This window comes from Oncorhynchus mykiss, chromosome 7, assembly GCF_013265735.2.
Source record: "Oncorhynchus mykiss isolate Arlee chromosome 7, USDA_OmykA_1.1, whole genome shotgun sequence".
Lineage (NCBI taxonomy): Eukaryota > Metazoa > Chordata > Actinopteri > Salmoniformes > Salmonidae > Oncorhynchus > Oncorhynchus mykiss.
Window position 1 is genome coordinate 23,133,676 of NC_048571.1, and position 24,338 is coordinate 23,158,013.

The following is a 24,338-nucleotide window of genomic DNA, read 5'->3' on the forward strand; positions in this document are numbered from 1 at the left end:
GTGAGCATCTCACCTGCTTCATTTGCAAGCGCGCGCGCGCGTGTGTGTGTGTGAGAGAGAGAGAAAGTAAGTGTCAAATAGACAGAAAGAGAAAGAGAGCGAGAGAGAGAGATTCAGCACCACAGACAGCTCCGCGGACGCCCAAGCGTTTGCCAGGACTTGCATATCCCGCTGTGCTTTCACACTATAGCATCAACACATGAGACCAACAATTTTGACGCATATAGATTGTTCAGTTCAGATGCCATAATGAACTCATCAGCCCTATATTTAATTCGACGCTGCTTGGCATTTGATTGTGATTGCATAGCACAGATTATTGCATTGTAACGTGTTAGTCATCATATACTAAACCTAATCCTAATCTATCTCATATCATCTCTGCACCATTAATCCAGCAAGGTCATTCGGACTGAAAGTGATGTTATTCATGTTATAACAGTATCCATTTGAAATTGGATGGATGCTCTAAACCAATTAATAAATCATGTCATTTAATTTATTAATCACTTATTTGCGATAATAGTTCAGATCTTGCTGCTCTCTCTGTACTTTTATACTTTTGGTTTCTTCTCTCATTAAATGTCTAATTAAATTTAAAAAATTGTGTCCAATAATGTTGGCATCATGTTTTGTGCTGCTACCATGTTGTTCTGCTGCCATGTTGTGTTGGTACCATGCTGTGTTGTCATGTATTGCTGCCCCGCTGTGTTGTTGTCTTAGATCTCTCTTTATGTAGTGTTGTCTCTCTTGTCGTGATGTGTGTTTTGTCCTACATTTTTATTTTTAAACACACACACACACACACACACACACACACACACACACACACACACACACACACACACACACACACACACACACACACACACACACACACACACACACACACACACATACACACACACACACACACACACGCTTTAAGTGCATCCTGGATGATATAAGAGCATTGTTCCATGGATAACATAATGCAGTGCTCAGTTGGGTTGGCTGGCAAGGCAATGGCAAGGCCAGTCAACATCTGTTTTCTGTGGGTACACAAGCAGCCATAACCCTATTAGGCCAGATGGAAGGTTTAGAACAGCTTTAAATAAGCCCTGAGTTTTCACCAACTCAGGTTGGACACGACAAATACGCCATCCAAAATCAACATTTTGTTGTTTGTGTGTTTTCATGTAATTGAAAGGCAATTTTGAAGGACTAGTTTCAGGTTTAATACAAAGATAACTGGATCCAATTAAATCATGGTAAAGATAGATTCTATGTGAAATACAAAATTTATTGCCATGCCAACGAAGTTGTTAGGAATTTGATAACTAAACGTACATCTGATAATGGAATGTTGTTGTGCTGTATTGGAGATCTGTATATATCCTGTGCCATTCTTATTAGACTTACTAGAGTGTGCATAATAACTTTTTAATGACATTACCTGGTCTGTTACACAACAGTAGATACGTGGTCTTATTGTTACCCAAATTCCAATTAAAAGTGCACAGATCTGAAAAATATCATATTTTTTGGGACAGCAAAAATGGTAGCATCTATAAAACCTCTAGAAACATCTAGAAACTCACTATCCCAAAAGACTGTAGAGTAGATGAGTAAATGTACAGAAAATATACAATGCATACACAAACAGAAGATGGTCTTCTTTCAAATGAGACAAGTGTTAAGATATTCAAAGGCAGATTTGATCCCCTGGCGTCATGATGTCAGAGAAATCCAGGTCTAATTTTATTCTGCATGCAGCGTAGAAGGAGTAGTATACATGGGCTTATACTATCAGTCTGAATATACTATTCAGTCTGAATAAGGTCTCCTACACAGCACATTTAACACTTTCTTCGTAACTAGATATGAACCCACCAAAATAGGGTTAAAAAACAAACACCCCTAGATTGTTGCGTCACTAACACCTTGGGTTTTGCAAATTCAGACAAATGAATACTTTATTAGAGCTGATGCTATTACACTTTCTCAGTGTTAACATCTATTGTGTTAAAGTAACAAGTTTAGGGATGTTGGATTAACACTGTACGATGTAGAGCCTTATTTGCATATATATTTCCCAGGGTGCTTTTTGAGCGACTTTTTTTAGGTACCAGTACCACCCATGATTGTGTTTTCTAGTGACAGAGACATGGCTGTTGCATTCGATAGCTTTCAGTTCCATAAAAATTACATCATTTATTATATAACAAAATATTACTTTTTTTGAAAATACCATACTTCGACAGCCTTGTTCTACCATAACACAGTGGCCTGAAACTCCTGGTTTGCAGGCCACATCGGCAAATCATATTATGCTGGTTTGCAAAGTGTTATATAATTCCTATTGGAATCCAGCCAGAGTTAGATAGTGATGTTATGTTTGATACAGAGCTCAGAGGCATGAGTCGAAATCGCTAAGCAGCTAGCTTCGAAGCAGTGTGCCGATGCGTGTATCCCTTTATCAGAAGTACGTCATCACTGACGTCCGAAGCTTCATTTGAGCACGTTCTTTTTAAACTGTGTCGAAAAATGCGAGATCCCACTGATTTTGCCGAGGTTCCGGTGCCTTTTTCAATTCTGCTTTCAAACACAGACAAAAAGTTTCACCTGACTAGTAGCTTAGGAAAATTGGAATTCCAACTTATAGGCTACCACTGCCAACGACTTACCGGTGCACCACAAAGTTTTAATGAAAACAGTGGAGAAAAAAATATATATCTGATAATCCCACGCTGCTATTTATTGCTGACCTGCAGATGTCACTAATGTGCATTGTGAACAGATAATGAAGCTCTGAGAAACAAACCATTTTTCGCAACAATTTGTTGAAAGCGCCGAAGCCTTCAGAAAGCCTCGGTTTCCCATCACTAGAGTTAGGAAATCCAAATAATTTGAATTTTGAATCACAGTTAGAATGACTGCCAAGGTAGGGAAGATTTATAAATGGGACTACCTAAACCGTCTAAACTGACAACCATCTCAATAACGAGCGAAATAAATCCAGCCAATTACAGATTGGACTAGTTAAGAATGTTTTTATTTATCTTTGTGTAGTATAAGATCAATTAATCAATCAATGTGCATGCAAAAACATAGATATTAAAACAAACTATTCTGAAAAGCAACCTGCAACAAAGAAATGTGAAATATTATGTGGATTATAGTTCATGGATATTTTTGTAGGGGACGATAATTTTTTTATTCGGGAAATTCAAGTCTGAAATTTCAAAGTGGAAATTACAAACTTCAGAAACCTTTTAAAATGTGAAATCCACTACAAGTTTGAATTCCTGACCATTCAATAAATGCATTCAGTATGTTAAATTCATACTTTATCCTGCTCTGCCCTTGACATATCTGTCACGCCCTGACCTTGGAGATCCTTTTTATGTCTCTATTTTGGTTTGATCAGGGCGTGAGTTGGGGTGGGCATTTCTATGTTTTGTGTTTCTATGATTTTCTATCTCTATGTTTTGGCCGGGTATGGTTCTCAATCAAGGACAACTGTCTATCATTGTCTCTGATTGGGAACCATACTTAGGTAGCCTTTTTCCCACCTGTGTTTGTGGGAAATTGACTTTATTTATGGCACTTAGCCTTAAGCTTCACGGTTTTGTTTTGTAGTGTGTATTGTTTTGTTCGGCGTCTTTTTCTTTATTAAAGAACATGTACGCTCACCACGCTGCACCTTGGTCCGCTCCTTTCATCAGCCGTGACAATATCTCACTGGTTGAATCAGATCAGGTGCGAATATAAGGAGAAAATAAGTAGCATTTTATATAAAGGTCACAGTGGCATTGCTTTTAGTTGCTTTGAGGCAGTCTGTCCACAGCAACCAATTATTATTCTTTTTTAAAGTCTTGTAGAGATTGTGTTTTTGTGAGGTTCACTTTCACCTGATGGCCTACAATTGGGCAAGGACAATCTCACAGCTGTGTGATTCTCTCCAAAGGTTGGCCAGGTCACAAGAAGCTCACAAAGGAGGAAAAACTGAACATGTCCTCTCCTGCCTATTCGTGACTTTTGCTGTCCTTACATACTGTCTATTCCTGCTTGCTCCTGCTTCAGGCTGGCCTCAGATCCTTACGAAGGATATTATACGTATTTGTGTGCACCTCCAACATGTATGATATGTACTAATGGTCCGGTACCTTTGGACAGAAACCAAACTAGGGAGGTTGGTTGGCGAGGATGGGTGTGCGTATGCCGCAACCATCTAGCAATCCAACGGTTGCGTGTTCAAGTTGTGTCATGGACAACTGTAGAATTTATGCTAACCCTTTCTAACCCTTCCTAACCTTAACCCCCATTCTCATTGACGGGGCTGTAGTGGAGCAGGTTGAGAGCTTCAAGTCCCTTGGTGTCCACATCACCAACAAACTAACACGGTCCAAGCACACCAAGACAGTCGTGAAGAGGGCACGGCAAAACCTATTGCCCCTCAGGAGACTGAAAAGATTTGGCATGTGTCCTCAGATCCTCAAAAAGTTCTACAGCTGCACCATTGAGAACATCCTAAATGGTTGCATCACTGCCTGGTATGGCTGCTCGGCCTCCGACCACAAGGCACTACAGAGGGTAGTGTGTACGGCCCAGTACTTCACTGGGGCCAAGCTTCCTGCCATCCAGGACCTAAATACCAGGCGGTGTCAGAGAAAGGCCCTAAAAAATGTTAAAGACTCCAGCCACCATAGTCATAGACTGTTCTCTCTGCTATCGCATGGCACGTGATACCGGAGCGCCAAGTCTATGACCAAAAGACTTCTAAATAGCTTTTAACCCCAAGCCATAAGACTCCTGAACATCTAATCAAATGGCTACCCAGACTACTTGCATTGCTCTCCCCCCACCTGTTATGCTGCTGCTACTCTCTGTTATTATCTATGCATAAGGTAGGGAGAGTCACTTTAATAAGTCTACCCACATGTATATATTACCTCAATTACCTCCAGTACCCCAGTGCCCCCCGCACATTGACTCTGTACCAGTACCCCCTGTATATAGCCTCGCTATTGTTATTTTACTGCTGCTCCTTAATTATTTGTTACTTTATTTCTTATTTTTCTTTAGGTATTTTTAATTAAAACTGCATTGTTGGTTAAGGGCTGGTTAAGTAAGCATTTCACTGTGAGGTGAAATGTTGTATTCGGCGCATGTGACAAATAATTTGATTTGATTTTACTTAAATTATCCTAACCTTTGTCATTACCTCTCAAAAAGCAGCCTGGTCTCAGAGAAAGTCATATACTAGTATATGTCCACATAGATGAATGATAGGTAACGTAATCCAATTCGTATGATATTGTACTGCGTGTAAGATGTTTGATAGTATATGTCCTCTATTATGTATGATATTCTATGACCGCTATTCCATTCTTATTGTAACCTGATGTAATGTAATATATCGTACTAAATGGAATAATTATTTTCCCGTACCAAGTTCTACGAATTGCCTTGAGACCAGGTTGCCTGCTTGTGCCCCAGCACATATTTTTATGCCATAAGATATTGCCTCCATGATTTAGGTGGCAAACATCCTATTCCTTGTGCCAGGATGCTCTACAGATGTGTACTAGATAGTGTGAATATATAAACTCTGGTTTAGATTCTGGAAAAATTTACAGCCCTGTACACTCTTACAAAAAAAGGTGCTGGTGCAACCAATTACCTTCAGAAGTCATATAATTAGTTAAATAAAGTCCACCTCAAATCAAATCAAATCAAATTTTATTTGTCACATACACATGGTTAGCAGATGTTAATGCGAGTGTAGCGAAATGCTTGTGCTTCTAGTTCCGACAATGCAGTAATAACCAACAAGTAATCTAACTAACAATTCCAAAACTACTGTCTTATACACAGTGTAAGGGGATAAAGAATATGTACATAAGGATATATGAATGAGTGATGGTACAGAGCAGCATAGGCAAGATACAGTAGATGGTATCGAGTACAGTATATACATATGAGATGAGTATGTAAACAAAATGGCATAGTTAAAGTGGCTAGTGATACATGTATAGAGTACAGTATATACATATACATATGAGATGAATAATGTAGGGTATGTAAACATTATATTAGGTAGCATTGTTTAAATTGGCTAGTGATATATTTTACATCATGTGTGCAATCTAAGTGTCACATGATCTGTCACATCTGTCACTTGATCTCACATGATCTCAGTGATCTCGGTGTATATATACATACACCTGTTCTGAAAGGCCCCAGAGTCTGTGTCACCACCAAGCAAGCGACACTATGAAGACCAAGGAGCGCTCCAAACAGGTCAGGGACAATGTTGTGGAGAAGTATAGGTCAGTGTTGGGTTATAAAAATATATCCAAAACTTTGAACACCCCAGGGAGCACCATTAAATCCATTATTTAAAAATGGAAAGAGGCACCACAACAAAACTGCCAAGAAAGGGCCGCTCACAGACCAGGCAAGGCATTAATCAGAGAGGCAACAAAGAGACCAAAGATAACCCTGAAGGAGCTGCAAAGCTCCACAGCGGAGATTGGAGTATTTGTCCATAGGACCACTTTAAGCCGTACACTTCACAGAGCTGGGCTTAACAGAACAGTGGCCAGAAAAAAATAAGCAAACATGTTTGGGGTTCGCCAAAAGGAATGTGGGAGACTTCCCAACATATGGAAGAAGGTACTCTGGTCAGATGAGACTAAAATTAAGCTTTTTGGCCATCAAGGAAAATGCTATGTCTGGCGCAAACCGAACACCTCTCATCACCCCAAGAACACAGTGAATCATGGTGGTGGGGATGTTTTTCTGTGGAGATGTTTTTCATCGGCAGGTACTGGGAAACTGGTCAGAATTGAAGTAATGATGGATGGCACTAAATACAGGGAAATTCTTGAGGGAAACCTGTTTCAGTCTTCCAGAGATTTGAAACTGGGACGGAGGTTCACTTTCCAGCAGGACAATGACCCTAATCAGTCTGCTAAAGCAACACTTGAGTGGTTTAAGGGGAAACATTTAAATGTCTTGGAATGGCCTAGTCAAAGCCCAGACCTCAATCCAATTGAGAATCTGTGAATCTGTGGTATGACATAGAGATTGCTGTACACCAGCGGAACCCATCCAACTTGAAGGAGCTGGAGCAGTTATGCCTTGAAGAATGGGCAAGAATCCCAGTGGCTAGATGTGCCCAAGCGGGACAACTTCCGGTGAAACTGGAGGGCGCGCAATTCAAATAAATAATAATACAAAGTATGGATATTAAACATTTAGGTACATATAAGTGTCTTATATCGGTAGAAAGCTTACATTTTTGTTAATTTAACTGCACTCTCCGATTTACAGTAGCTATTACAGTGAAAACATGCCATGCGATTGTTTGAGGACGGCGCCCCACATCAAAATATTTTTCCACCGGCACAGGTTTCATAAATTCACAAATAGCGATTAAATATTCACTTACCTTATGAAAATATTTATCTGATTTGTCATCCAAAGGGCACCAGCTATAACATGTAATGTTGTTTTGTTAGATAAAATCCTTCTTTATATCCCAAAAGTATGTTCAATAAGAAACTGATTTTAGCAGGTGCGTCCTGTCTTCATGGCGCGCGCAAACACAAATTTCCAAGACTGTGTCCCTGTACTAATACTGATATTTCTTATTCGTTTTGGAAGTTACAAGCCTGAAACCTTGAACATATACTGCTGACAGCCTGTGAAAGCCATAGGAATTGCATCATGGGAGCTAATTTTCAGTATGCCCTTATACTTGCCATTGTAAAAGGATGGTCTCGCTCTCAAAACAATTCTGGTTGGTTTTTCTTTGGATTTCCTCCGACTATATCTATTGTGTTAAATTCTCCTAACATTTCTACAAACTACAACGTGTTTTCTTTCCAATGGTACCAATTATATGCAGATCCTGGCTTCAGGGCCTGAGCAACAGGCAATTTACTTTGGTCACGTCATTCAGGCGGAAATTGAGAAAAAAAAGGGGCCTAACCCTAAGATAAATTATAGAGACATACCCCAAGAGACTCTCAGCTGTAATTGCTACAAAGTTTTGACTTTTGGGGGGGGGGGGGGGGGGGGGGGTGAATAGTTATGCACACTGAAGTTCAGGTTTTTTGTCTTATTTCTTGTTTGTTTCATAATAAAAAATATTTTGCATCTTCAAAGTGGTAGGCATGTTGTGTAAATCAAATGATACAAAACCCCCCAAAAATATATTTTAATTCCAGGGTGTAAGGCAACAAAATAGAAAAAATGCCAAGGGGGGTGAATACTTTCGCAAGTCACTATGTATATGGTTCAGAAAAAAACGTTTGACCAGGGCTAAAAGGGCTATGATCAAAAGTACTGTAGTGCACCATATAGGGCATAGGGTGCCATTTGGCACTTATCCTCGGTCGCTCTCTGTTCATTTTCTTTGTCATTAAAAATGTAGCTAGCCATCATCAGCCAGACTTGTACCCTTGTGGCGCCTGATTGCTCAAGATTGAGGCAATTGAGAGACAAGATTGCTCAGTAATAGCTTGGAGAAATGTGAACCGGGCTGAAGCGGAAAGCCATTCCACATTACATCTTATCTATATGGTCATGTTTCGCCAGCTTATGGCTGGTCTTATGGCTGTTTTCTTTGATGCAGCTGAACAATTCAGCTAAAGGATTAAGGGGTAGGTTATCATAAATCATGTATGATGAACATGTAGTAACGCTACTTATTTCCTGCATGTAATGCATTGTGAGGCAGTTATTATGCATTATAAGACATACCATGAACACGTTCCTACCCCGAAAACCTTATTTTGAAACCCCCTGTACAAAACACCAATAACTCTCAAAATGACAAACATGACATTTTTAAACTCCACTTTAGGTTTCAATGTTAAAATTCAGTAAGCCAGTAAATGGAACATGAAACACAAGAATGCCTTGGACAGAATTTGTGCTGAGCTCAGGCATCCTGTAAATGCCTCGTTTTTAGATCTCATTATTCTCTCTGATGTTCTTCTGGTAAGGCCACGGCACAATTAGAGTGAGGTGCTGCTGCTTTAATGGACACGAAGGCGGTCAGGCTAACTATGGGGAGCAAATACTGTCTGTGGTTTCACAGCAGCCAAACATAGAGTCGCATTCAATACATCAATACGGCGATGAGGCTGAGACGCCATCAGATCTGAACAATTAGACAACCTTACAAAGAAGCCACAGTCAGACGGTACATTGTTGGCGGCGCTGGATAAATGCTGAACAATAATTCCGGCTAAAAGGACTCGATCCTGAAAAATATTAGAATTAGGTCGAATAAACCGATGTTTCTGTCTCCGGACTGTCTTCGAATGCCTTGCAATGTAGTCAAATCAACACAGTCACACGATTGAGGTGATTACTAAGTGATTACTGACACTGTTAGCCGAGCTTGTATAAAAACAGTGCTAAACCCACTTGTTTAAAACTTTCCCAGCTCCACTGACCCGACACATTCTCTCTGCTATGTTCACCCGTGTCTGAGGGCCACGGCATTTCTCATTTCAAACCTTTCACCTGTGTCTTCTAACACGTCAAAACGTACCTGCCTAAGAGGCAGAGGGAGTTGTCCAGCTGCAATCTGAAAAGATATCGGATGTCTGAAAAGTAAACCTCTGCGGCCCCGACATTCATTATTGACTATTGTTGTACTGTTATGCACGTGAAGATGAAGAGCTTGTATCACATTCCGTGAGCTTAGTTTGAGTTGGATTAATCATTTAATAATGTTTGATCATGAATCATGATGCCCTATTTAAGAATTTACTGAAACAGTGGTCAATAATCACTTGCAAGAAATGGGAGGATAGCATTGACACTTGACTCTCCAAGAATGAATCCATTTTCCAGTAAGGTGGTCTGTTGCGTAATGTATCTTCATTAGTTCTGTTTTGAAGAATGCATTTTGTCCCAGAGGGCCCATAGTGCATGTAGATCCAAATCTCTGAGGATGATACAAATAAGTTTCAAATGTCGTGAGAGACCAGTGGTGCGGACATGGCGACAGTAGGACTGTGACCCTGGCCACTAAATCCCTTTCCGAGGACAGACATTGTGTCTCAGTGTGCTCCAGCCATTACAAGATCATGTTCCTCCTCTGCAGATCAGGCTTCTTAAATGAAAAAGCAATTTGTACAGTATATACAGTAAGAATGTTTGTAAGTGCCTCTACCAAATAGCACCAAGAGCAATTCACTGTTTTTGGAAATTGCCATACTCTGCAAAATATTAAAACCAAATACATTATTCTTGTAAAAAATATTTTTGGGACTGAGAGTTGCAATCGAATGCAAAAAGTACTGGAATGTAATTGTTTTAAGGTTAATGTCCATCAATCAGATTGTTTATTTGAATCAAAACGTTACATTCCCCATTTGCATAGAGTTTAGAGTTGTATACAACTAGGGATGACTGTGCATGAAGTTAGGTAAGGTCCCCGCTTAATATTCATGTTAAACATTGGTGCACAGAAGTAATTATTGCTTACGTCTTATGCTGCCTCAACAAATGACGTTCATTTAGATATGTGTCCTGCATCTCATTTGCCATTTGGATGTGCTCATTTATCAATGTGTCAACGTGTCGCTGACTGTCATTTAAACAATGGTTTGGGATAAAAGATCAGCCAAGCACCTCACTTCCCGATTGGCACATTGTCCTAAACTCTGAGTGTCTCCACAATCTCCAGGCTATTTTGAAAATTAAACCCATAAGAAGGGTACAATGACCTGTAGGTCCCTTTTCAGGACACAGCACGTTGAAGTCATGCTCAGATGAGAATGACTTTTGGTTGCAGTATGAAAACCATCGCCTTCTGCTCCCGTATGTTTTGATTACAAAATATATTTTGGGGGTTCTTATATGCTTACAATAAGAAAATATATTGTGTGGTGTTTGCAAAGTAACTATTTTTGATTCAGCAGTTGTTAGCTAGAATGCTAACATTCATTGACATGGGCTGACAACATTTACTGTAACAACATTTACTGTAGCAAAAGCTAGCCACAGAGCCATTAAGTGTAATGCTGTTGATTTTCGATGATGACATAAACATTATATTAAGCAGGACATTCACACGAGCCTTAATATCCAATTATAACCTAAAAGTAGTGTGAAATGCACTCATAAGCAACATGTAAATAGAGAACTCTCCCATGTTCTGCCACCAACTTGCGCACATCGCCCTCATGCAGCAATGTTTGCAAACACAGAAAGGGGTCTATACAACCAGCTTTTTCAACCTTGACAAAGGTCTGGAATTACTTAATTAAGAAAGGCAAAGAGTACTTAGACCCTGTACAGATATCTGCCTCCGTCTCCGTCCACTCAGACAGACAGTGTCCGGGGGGGTATCTGTCACACCCTGATCTGTTTCACCTGTCTTTGTGCTTGTCTCCACCCCCCTCGAGGTGTTGCCAATCTTCCCCATTATCCCCAGGGTATTTCTACCTGTGTTCTCTGTTTGTCTGTTGCCAGTTTGTTTTGTTTTGTGAAACCTGCCAGTGGTTTTCCCCTTGCTAGTTCCTATTTTCTTTGTTTTTCCCGTTTTTGAACATTCTGCCTGCTTTGACCCTGAGCCTGCCTGCCGTTCTGTAACTTGCCACACCACACTCATTATTGACCCCCTGCCTGCTCTGACCCTCTGCCCCTGACCTGTCGTTTTGCCTCGACCTGTACTAGCAACAAACTTTTGTTACTTCAACACTGTCTGCATCTGGGTCTCACATGAAACGTGATAGGTATCTATCGGTTTGGAAGAGTGATGAATTGCCATCTTTGTGATCTCACCCTCAATGTCATCTCATCTCTCAGCCCCAACTGCGACAGGCACCTGTCCCCTCCCTTCGAGCCCCCAACACTGTTGACATCTGGGTATCAGGAAAGCTGAAGGCAAGACAGGAGAGTGGAAGGAGGGTAGAGAGGGCAGGAAAGATTAATGAATTAATCTATTGTGTCATTCCCTTTCAGTCAAGGTTCAGAAACTATCTCGGGTGGTGACCCCCCTCACTAGAACGTATAATTACTGCAGCAGTAATGTGCATCTAGCCACTCTGAAGTAACACTCTCCGAGCTTCTAAACCTGCAGTACTGTAGATTTAAACTTTGAAATATACAAGATATTTGAAAGGTTTATCAGTGTAGCGTCAACAGCAAGGCTTTACAGTTAGGTTACAGATGCATGTTTGTTGGAGCCAAGTCTCTCGTGACTGACTGTTGGATTCAGGGATCCAAAGACTACTTGGAGCATGAAGAGGCATTAACAAAAAAAAATACATTTTTATATTATAATTTTTGTTGTCACTTTAAATAAAGAAATTTAGGGGGTAGATCAACTTTAATATTGCAGATAGATTGTAGCTTCCATCAATGTAACTGTCTGCATCACTTCCAATTCCCCATAACTTTTTTGCAAATATACATATATACTGTATATATATGTATATATATATATATATATATATATATATATATGTATGTGTATACAGAATATACAGGTGACGTCGGAAGTTTACATAGACTTATGGTTGGAGTAATTAAAATTCATTTTTCAACCACTCCACACTTTTCTTGTGAACAAACTATAGTTTTGGCAAGACTGTTAGGGCATCTACTTTGTGCTTGACACAACTAATTTTTCCAACAATTGTTTACAGACAGATTATTTGACTCATAATTCACTGTATCACAATTCCAATGGGTCAGAAGTTTACATACACTAAGTTGACTGTTCCTTTAAACAGCTTGGAAAATTCCAGAAATGTGGTGATGGCTTTAGAAGCTTCTGATAGGCTAATTGACATGATTTGAATCAATTGGAGGTGTACCTGTGGATGTATATCAAGGCCTACCTTCAAACTCATTGCCTCTTTGCTTGACATCATGGGGAAATCAAAAGAAATCAGCCAAGACCTCAGAAAAAATGTGTAGACCTCCACAAGTCTGGTTCATCCTTTGGAGAAATGTCCAAATGCCTGAAGTTACCACGTTCCACTGTACAAACATGGGACAGTGCAGCCATCATAGCCCTCAGGAAGGAGACGCTTTCTGTCTCCTAGAGATGAACGTACTTTGGTGCAAAAAATGCAAATCAATCCCAGAACAATAACAAAGGACCTCTATATCCACGGTAAAACAAGTCCTATATTGACATAACCTGAAAGGCCGCTCAGCAAGGAAGAAGCCAATGCTCCATAACCGCCATAAGAAAAGCCAGACTGCGTTTTGCAACTGCATATGGGGACAAAGATTGTACTATTTTCCTCAGGTTTGATGAAGCAAAAATTTAACTGTTTAGCCATAATGACCATCATTATGTTTGGAGGAAAAAGGGGGAGGCTTGCAAGCCGAAGAACACCATCCCAACCGTGAAGCACGGGGGTGGCAGCATCATGTTGTGGGGGTGGCAGCATCATGTTGTGGGGGTGCTTTGCTGCAAGAGGGATTGGTGCATTTCACAAAACAGATGGCATCACGAGGTAGGAAAATTACGTGCATATGTTGAAGCAACATCTCAAGACATCAGTCAGGAAGTTGAAGCTTGGTCCCAAATGGGTCTTCCAAGTGGAAATGACCCCAAGCATATTTCCAAAGTTGTGGCAAAATGGCTTAAGGACAACAAAGTATTGGAGTGACTTTCACAAAGCCAAGACTACAATCCTATAGAAAATCTGTGGGCAGAACTGAAAAAGCGTTTGCGAGCAAGAAGGCCTACAAACCTGACTCAGTTACACCAGCTCTGTCAGGAGGAATGGGCCAAAATTCCCTCAAATTATTGTGGGAAGCATGAGGAAGGTTACCCGAAACGTTTTACCCGAGTTATACAATTCAAAGGCAATTCACTGAATTAGTATTTGGTAGCACTTCTGACCCACTGGGAATGTGATGAAATAAATAAAAGCTGAAATAAATCAATTTCTACACTATTATTCTGGCATTTTACATTCTTAAAATAAACTGGTGATCCTAACTGACCTAAGACAGGGAATTTTGAAAAACTGAGTTTAAATGTATTTGGCTAAGGTGTACGTAAACTTCCGACTTCAACTGTATATAACATTCTGTTGGTTGCAAGAATTCTGTATAATAATTTAAATTGTAAAATTTTAAGTTTTGCGTACCAGTTCATAAACCATGTGCCATGGAATCGATACGTCAAAAATATCTTCCCAACTTTTTTTGCAATCTATATTGAACGGCTGTCAAGTTTTTGGTCTTTTAATGAAACTGGTATACTTTTTTATTCATCACAATTTTCTTTAACCAATGATGGTCATTAATGCAGGGCCGACAGACAAGTTCCTTACCTTTTCCCCCTTCCACTTTCCTCTTCCATTTTTTCCAGTAAGGCTGCAAATAGTTGGTTGTAATTTTGGGTCGAACAGTCTTTTCTGGTGGATTAAATTGAAATTGCAACCAACTTTCTATGGCATGTTTTTAAAATAGCAATATTTGGGAGATTATTTCCTTTTCAAATAATTGAAAGTGAGAGGATGTAATCTGAATAAAGGGGAAAGGCCTTTCTTGAACATAGGGTGAGACATTCTTACAAATTTGTTAGAGAACCAGTTTGGATTTAAGTATAACTTCTGGATGACTGAAGCCACGGTATTTATTGTAACACAGGGAGATACGGAGTGCAGATCCGGGGAAGCTTGGATGAGTTGTAGGAAACCAGATGTGAAGGCTGAGGCTGGAGTGTACTGGGTTGGGACAGGGGAAACAGGTCCAGAGGGGAATCCAAGGGAGTGGTGGTGTGGTGAGTCCAGAACAGGGTAGCAGGGTGGTGAGATGTGGAACAGGAACCAGAGTCAGGGTGGCAAAATGAGCAGAGATTACGATCTGGCAGAGTGGAAGTGGCAGAACTGAGTATTTGTAGAGGTCTTGATAATGGAACGAGTTGCAGCTGGTAGGGACCTGCTCTGACTCCAGCCACACAAACACACACAGAGAGAGAGAGAGAGAGAGAGAGAGAGAGAGAGAGAGAGAGAGAGAGAGAGAGAGAGAGAGAGAGAGAGAGAGAGAGAGAGAGAGAGAGAGAGAGAGAGAGAGAGAGAGAGAGAGAGAGAGAGAGAGAGAGAGAGAGAGAGAGAGAGAGAGAGAGAGAGAGAGAGAGAGAGAGAGAGAGAGAGAGAGAGAGAGAGAGAGAGAGAGAGAGAGAGAGAGAGAGAGAGAGAGAGAGAGAGAGAGAGAGAGAGAGAGAGAGAGAGAGAGAGAGAGAGAGAGAGAGAGAGACGGATGACCACTAGGGTGTGTGGCAGGAGCAGGTGTGACAGAAGCCTTTAGTGAGAGGTCTAATGCTTTAATATTTAATCATTTCTGCCCACCAAATTCACATTCATTGTATAAATAGTCCCATTTATTTTTGTCTGGCTTGCCTTTCCAAATAAAATGTATGATTTTTTTCTCATGTCATTTAAAAAACGGTTCACTAGGTGTAGGCAAGACCATAAACAAATAGGTGGGATATGACAAAAGTGTTCATCTGGGTGATTTTCCCAAAAATAGAAAGGTATTTACCTTTCCATGGTATCTTTCTATTTTATAAGAGATTCTCCAAAATTGAAATGTTCCAGGCATTTATATATAAAATCAGGTCATACTTTATCAAAAGCCTTTTCTAAAGTCTGCTATGAATATGAATACCAGGCCTGGTTTCCCAGATTTTTCATAGTGTTCTATTGTTTCCAGTACATGCTTTATATTATCTCCCACATATCGTCCATGTAAAAAACCTGTCTGATTAGAATGAATAATGTCCGACAACACCTTTTTAATTCTATGCCCTATTTATTTTTGCTATCAGTGTTGCATCACAACACTGAAGTTTTAAATGGACTGGATCTTTATATATACCACTTGTATCCTGCTTCAGTAATAATGGAATCCGACCTTGCTGCGTGTCTGATGACCTACCATTTACACAGGAGTGGTTAAAACATGCTTATAACGGTCCTCTGAGTATATCAAGAAAGGTTTGATACACCTCAACTGGTATGCCATCCAGCCCTGGAGTTTTCCCGAACTTAAAGGCTTTAACTGTATCAAGAAGTTCCTCCTCTGTAATTAGTCTAATTAGTCTGTATGGCTGTTCATTTGACATTATTAATAGAATAAAAAAAACGTACAATTAGCTTCGGTTAGAGGAGATGGAGGATACTGAAATGAAAACCAATGCTTAAAGTACTTTGCTTTATATTTCAAAATATCCTTGGCCCTGTGGAAGTCAGTAGTCACTCAGTAAATCGGCTCAGCCCGCTGAACAAGAGGAGAGCCTCCCATCCTCCACTCCTCCATTCTCCCAAGGCCTCTGATGTCAGCTTGAGTTCCTCACCTTCTTCCTCACGTCAGCTGTGTTCTGCCCTTTCCTTCAGGGCCCTGGCTCCTGCCCACGCTTCATACGGTATAAGTGATGATCGGAGAAATGAATCCTTCCGCTACGTCTCATTCCTTCTCTCCTTACACAGATCTCAAGGAGAGCAGAACGAACCTACTGCAAGCCCAGGTCCAACATTACAGGTGACTAAAGAAAGACTCCCCCGAAAAGAATGATTTGTTATTCTTATAGCAAAAACCGTCTATAGAGGTCCATGTATGGTTCAACATATCAATACATGAAACCATTGACTATTGGCCTAATTGATTTGTCTGTCCATAAAATGTATTTAATGGGAGTCTGTCAGAAATAGTTTATCAACACATAGTTCCACATCTTCGTCTATTTGGTTACTGATATAACATGACTTTGCTGAGGGAATTAGACTCGACGCTTGACGTCATAGTCTCAGTAGAGCCACAGCATGTGTTTCTCAGACTAAGAATTGCTTTAGTCCAAAGCATTCATTTCTAATGTTCTCTAGTGACAAAAGCTGAACCCACACTGTAAAGGGATTGACATGTCATTTACAGGCAGCTTGGTGGCAAGTAAAATTCTGTATTTCATATTACAGTACATCTTCTGTAATATAAATACGGTACCAAAGAAAGTACTATGTACAGAGTACACACTCTGCATAACTGTACAATTGACTTTATTATACCGTAAAAAAAGTAAAAGCTACTGTAATATTTCACAGTATTTTACTGTAATTTCAAGGGATTGGTGCAAGCAGGATGGCTGCTAGGTATAGTGCATTTTAATGCATATTTGGTGTTTTATGTCACTTGCACTTCTAGAGGCCTTAAAAAAGGCTTCCAAACTGGCAGTGGCCACTGGGCAAAACAGACCAAAAAGGACGTGGCAAAATGCTTGTCTAAACGTGACAAGCATTTTGCCACGTCACATTGATCTGTTTGCCATGTAGCCGCTGCCAGTTTGGAAGCCTTCTCCGGCGCTCAACGTCGCCAGTTGTCTCATCATTACCCGACACCTGACACCATCGTTACACGCACTTACGCCTCATGACACCGGGACTCCATCACCTTCCTGAATACCTCCACCATATCTGTCACTTGGTTCTTTCCTGAGGTGTTATTGACTGTTTCTCTTTCATGTCTGTACCCTTTTTGTGTTTCTCGTTTTGTACTATGTTCTATTTATTATTACATTTGCACTCCCTGTACTTGCTTCCCGACTCCCAACGTACACGTAGAGAATAAAGCCTCACCAAGGGGAAGCAAAAGGGATTATTTATTTTTATTTTTTACTGGTGACGTCGGGTCCAAGTGCCGCCGCCGACGCAACCGGGGATGCCTCGGCTGGCTCGTCAGGCTCCCATGCCTCAGCCGGCTCTACAGTTTCCTGTGCCTCAGCAGAAGCGACTGGCCCGCTCCTGGTCCTCGGGACCGTCCCTCTTGTCGGAGTCGTCCGGCGGCCGGAGCCGCGAGTCAGGAAAGGGGTACTGTCACGTTTCCTCCCGCTACCCCTCTCCGGCACTTGTTGTCGACCCTTGTCTCAACATTACGCACACCTACCACCATCATTACGCACACCTTCCACCATCATTACGCACACCTACCACCATCATTACGCACACCTACCACCATCATTATGCACACCTACCACCATCATTACGCACACCTACCACCATCAGTACGCTCACCTGTACCTCATGAGACTCACCTGGACTCCATCACCTTCCTGATTACCTCCACTATCTCAGTCACTCCCTTTGGTTCTTTCCTGAGGCGTTATCAACTCTGTTTCTCTTTCGTGTCTGCACCCTTTCATGTTTCTCATTTTGTACTATGTTCTATTTATTATAACATTTGCACACCCTGTACTTGCTTCCCGACTCCCAGCGTACACATTGCAATGCTCAACCATTTAATGACTTGCTGCCACTCCAATCTGTCCACTATACATTTTAAATTGATGGGGCACTATAACCACATTAGTTAAATCGGTGTAGCATTCTCACTCACGGGTGCAACAAATATAGCCTCTTCCAAGGCATACCTCAAAATATGTTAATGAGACAGAAACAACGATACCATGCACCCGCTAGTGGTCAAAAGGTTTTTGGCCCTCTACAGCTACCGTACTGTATTATGTGGGGTGGAATTACAATACCATTTGAAATACAGCAATTTCCCTACAATGCAACATAATTGGCAGTATGCCATAGTAAAACATTTAAGTTTTTTTTTACTGTTGATAATACCTTAAACCACCATGTTCTGTTACAGTGCATGTTCATGCTTCACTTAATTTCATTACCATTTTTCAACAGCCCCCCCACATCTTGTTCCCAGGCAGCACTTTAATCTCAGCAAACGCACCATCAATTTCAGGCGGTCCTGGCGGGATGTCTGTTTATCCAAGGACTGAGAGAGCATGATGGACGGGGGTGCCCAGGGGAGGGCAGGATACAGCTTTCCAGAGACAACCAAGAGTGTGTCCTCAAACAAATGTGTGTGTGTGTGTGGGTATTAGCTTTAGGTGTGTGTTTGTGTGCTTCCCGTACATGTCTACATGTCTATGTCAGATTATAATTTCTATTTCACGCTTTCATTGCTGTAATGTGAAATATGGCTGGGTTCCTAAAAATCTGTCTGTTGAGGCGAGGGGGGGGGGGGGGGGGGGGGGGGGGGATGATCTGGAGCTGGCCATGAGTGATCATCTGCTCTGGACATGAGACAGCTCCAGTGCCCAGCTGCCTACTACCCTGCCCAGCAGCAGCAGACAGTATTATCCCATTTGGACAGTTGATCAATCAGTTTGGTTGCCTTCGTTTGAACACAGCCAGACTTGATGTGCCAATGGGTTGGTTATACATGAGACGGTACAACCAATAACTAGGCCCTCTAACAGTTTCTCCAAATACTGGAGATGTGCAGGGAACCTGTTGATGGACTTGTGGCAAAGACATTCACTGCCCAAGCGTTCAATTCGTTTTAAATATAGAGAAACCTTTATAATAGAGGTCAAATAGCCTGATTCCATGTATGGATATCATATAATGGCAGGTCATATCCCCGATATCATCATTACACATGCCATTCAATTGACAATCTATTAATAATACGTAATACGACCCTTTGTAAGACCCGCTATCTGATTAAAGTCTGAACACCCAACCTTGGGTAAATCATACTGTCATGAATGTTTTATTAATTTGAAATTTCAGTCCCAAATAACTTTAGCCTACTTTTAGTCAAGTCAATGGACTTTATTTGCCTGAAGCTGGTACCTGCAGATTGGATGTGAAAACCCAGGGGACGCCAGTTACATTAGCGAATGTCACAGAGAAGCCAAGCTATCCCCATAACTCTCAACATTCCACCTCACCAGCTCTGCACCTTCACAGGAACATGTTGAGCAGATTGCATTGTGTACGGGTAAAACGTCTACCTAGTTTGTCTGCGTAGTTCATGTTAGAATACCAAGGGCAAAACTGTGCTCTCAGATGTGTTAGCCATATAGTTTATGTGTCTACAGAGTTTGAACTATAAAGCCAAGTGTTTGTGGGGGCGAAAACACAGACTTCGGAAGCTTTACAGCGCACACATCAAATTCAAGATCTCCGATGATAGATCGGTATTTGTTAAAGGATAACATACAATCTTGAGTTGAACAAGTAGAATATAGGTCCTCTCGCCTGTACAAAAAAACAAAAAGTCAATGATCTGTAGATGTGTATGCCTGTAATGGCATCATGATAGTGATATTATCTTAATGATCCACAGCTAGAACAATGACCCGTGTTGCTGCAGCTGTCGTCAAAAGGTCATTACAAAAATGTTGTTAACGGTAGATTCTTCCAGAAGCCAAGAGTCATCTGGCCATGCCAACATAATGACCACGAAACCATGAAGACTCCTTTAAGCAAAAGGTTTATGGCCATAAAAAAAAGTGCTTTACAGTAAATGTAGCGATTACTTGATGATTAGACTTCATTAGTCCCCAGATGACAACCCTGACCCACATGCACGATTTTATGGTATTAATATAATGACATAAATGTAGCTCTCCTGTCAAGGACTGTCATCATTCTCAAAACAGCCCAAATAGTACCAGAAACGCCAGGAAAACAATGTTGGTTAGGAGTTTACCAGTCCCAGATTAAGCATATAAAAAAAATGCTTAATCTGAAAAAACATTTTCACCCCAGTAGTAGTAGTATCTGTTGCAGATCGGCCTTATGTATGTTTATAGCACGCTTATCCTTGTACCTCGGCCAGGCTAAGTCTTTTTTTATTATCCTTGGAAACAGAATAAGACAGATCATGCTTGAGTCCCAACCTGCTGTGGAAGTCACTCCCTATAGAGGGATTTAGAGGATTTGGGATTTACATGTCCATGTGGCTTACATACCTGGGGCTGTCGCTGTCCTCTGGCCTGCATCTGCATCTGCTGCCCTGTTTACAAGGCCACTACAGATCACTGGAGATCTATCTGCATGGCTGATAGATGATACAGGCAATTTATCACTGGACCAGTAGGACTTGACGTATAGTTTATTATTTCCTAAACACAATATCCACACATTTTTCACATTTGTGTTTTTTTTTTTTAAATCAGAAATGACTGCTTCAAGGTACCTTCAAGTGTTTGTAAAATATTACTTTCTCAGATTTCGTATTCATACATTTCAGATTTTTTTTGTAAAACGCTATGTACAGTTGAAGTCGGACGTTTACATACACTTATGGTTGTAGTCAATAAAACTCATTTTTTCAACCACTCCACAAATTTCTTGTTAACAAACTATAGTTCTGGCAAGTTGGTTAAGACATCTACTTTGTGCATGACACAAGTAATTTTTCCAACAATTGTTTACAGACAGATCATTTCACTAATAATTCACTGTATCTCAATTCCAGTGGGTCAGAAGTTTACATACACTAAGTTGACTGCCTTTAAACAGCTTGGACAATTCCAGACAATGATGTCATGGCTTTAGAAGTTTCTGATAGGCTAACTGACATCATTTGAGTCAATTGGAGGTGTACCTGTGGAGGTATTTCAAGGCCTACCTTCAAACTCATTGCCTCTTTGCTTGACATCAAGGTAAAATCAAAAGAAATTAGCCAAGACCTCAGAAAAAAAATTGTAGACCTCCACAAGTCTGGTTCATCCGTGGGAGCAATTTCCAAGTGCCTGAAAGTACCATGTTCATCTGTACCATGTGCATCTTCATCCCAGAACAACAGCAAAGGACCATGTGAAGATGCTGGAGGAAACGGGTACAAAAGTATCTATAGCCACAGTAAAACGAGTCCTATATCGACATAACCTGAATGGCCACTCAGCAAGAAAGAAGCCAATGCTCGAAAACAGCCATAAAAAAGCCAGACTACGGTTTGCAACTGCACATGGGGACAAAGGTCATACTTTTTGGTGAAATGTCCTCTGGTCTGATGAAACAAAAATATAACTTTTTGGCCATAATGACCATCGTTATGTTTGGAGAAAAAACGGGGAGGCTTGCAAGCCGAAGAAGACCATCCCAACCGTGAAGCATGGGTGTGGCAGCATCATGTTGTAGGGGTGCTTTGCTGCAGGAGGGATTGGTGCACTTCACAAAATAGATGACATCATGAGGCAGGAAAATTATGTGGATATATGGAAGCAACATCTCAAGACATCAGTCAGGAAGTTAAAGCTTGGTTGCAAATGGGTTTTCCAAGTGGACAATGACCCCAAGCATATTTCCAAAGTTGCGGCAAAATGGCTTAAGGACAACAAAGTCAAGGTATTGGAGGGCCATCAAAAAGCCTTGACCTCAATCCTATAAACTATTTGTGGGCAGAACTGAAAAAGCGTGTGCGAGCAAGGAGGCCTACAAACCTGACTCAGTTACACCAGCTCTGTCGGGAGAAGTGGGCCAAAATTCACCCAACTTATTGTGGAAAGCTTGTGGAAGGCTACCCAGAACGTTTGACCCAAGTTAAACAATTTAAAGGCAATGCTACCAAATACTATTTTTACAAGGATTAAATGTAAGCAATTGTGAAAAACTGAGTTTAAATGTATTTGGCTAAGGTGTATGTAAACTTCCGACTTCAACTCTATCTTTTAATGAGCTGGAATGAAACGTTCTCTGTCTCATCTAGCTATCGTAAAATGAATGCACTGACTGTAAGTGTTACATCTGCTCCTGCCACGCCTTCTACTTCTCATCCTGTGTCTCCTACCCTGCCGCCACTCCCCCAGTGCTCTCTCTCTCCCCCTCTCTCTCTGTGTGGTTGTATGTGATTGTGTGAGTGGAGACAGGTGTGCTAGAGACAGAGCAGATCCCCACCAGCTGCAACCTGTTCCATAATCAAGACCTCTACAAATACTCAGCCCTGCCACTTCCACTCTGCCAGATCGTAGCCTCTGCTCAGTCAGTCTGTGGTTCAAGCTGTTTGTTCCGACATGGAGCTTGTTATCCTTTTGTGCCTGTTTTTCACTCAGCTACAGTTCCGTCCACTCTGACTCAGGTCCCTGTCTCCGGTCCCTCGTCTTGTCAGTCCTGGTTCCCTGCCCTCTACTGCTTCTTTGGATTCGGCTCTGGACTTGATTACCCTGCCCTTATTTTCCTTGCCTCAGCCTCAGTTTCTGGTTTCCTGCTACCTGCCCAAACTTCCCCTGGCCTTCACCCCATCTCCCCTTGATTTTCAATAAATACCTTAGTTACCTTATCCCTGTCTCCTCGTCTGAGTCTGCACTTGGGTTCACCGGGTTCTCCACGCGTAACAGTACGATCTGGCCATAGATATCAACCCAGCATATAAAACATGTATTTATTTGTTACTTTTGACTGTGTAAAAACTAGCAGACTGAAATGAAACCATCAAGTCTGCCATTGAACATCCCCATGCCATGATTAGATAGTGAAAAAATGCACTTCTTTCAGAATTTCATTAAACAATAAAAGCTCATTTACCAACATTTCTGAAAATGGATATGTAGCATTTTGGAATGAAACTTAATTTTCTCCTCTGCTAGAAAACAGATACCAATTGTGGCTGAAAGGGAAATATTTCCTCCCAACCAGTGTGAAAAACTATTTAGTGTCATTAAAACCAGAAACTTGTTGATGCGTTTCAAACGCGTAACGATGTTGACGCAATTGCTCTGTACATTGAATGCAATTGATTAGGTGTCATTTGCCTTGATTCTTATCTTTTCACAAAAGCTTCACTTTTTTTTGTGGATTAAAAACGAATGCCAGCCTGGTTGAACTGATGTGATTCCAACCGAGTTCATGTTCACATGATTTAATAGATTTAGATTTGTATTCTTTTCCCTGTAGGACAGATCTTAAAGATAATTGAAACTTGATTATATTGATGTTGTCTCAGGGGTGGGACAGACTGGAACATACTGTTATGCTTGCCCAGGGGCGATGTTTTCTCAATCTCTCAGTCACTCATGAATTCAATTAATCAGTCGGCTTACCTGCAACACTCACCGAACAAAAATCTTTACCTTTGTAGTGATAAAGTGTGGAACTTGTCCAGAGTAAAAAAAGTTACAAGTTGTCACTGACAGTTTCCTAATCCTCAAGGGCCGGACCCACAGGCAGGTTGACGTTTATTGTCATGAATCTTTTCTGGAGGTAGACCTGCACTAGATGGGCAAGCTGCATGACCAAAATTGGCTATGTCGTAAAAATGGATGAAAACAAAAATGTGCTTTATTTTCTTTATCTGCAGAACTGCCTCCAGGTCAAGATTCATGACAATAAATGCCAATCTGTGACACACAGGTGCTACAGTCAGCCAAAAACCATTAGTGGCTGACAATACCATCGGCCAATGGAGATTTTTTAATGCCCTTGATTCCTTAGGGTCGCTGTTACCATTTCTTGCATTAGAGAGGTTAAAAAAAAATGTTTTACATACACTACCAGTCAAAAGTTTTAGAACACCTACTCATTCAAGGGGTTTTCTTTATTTTTTAA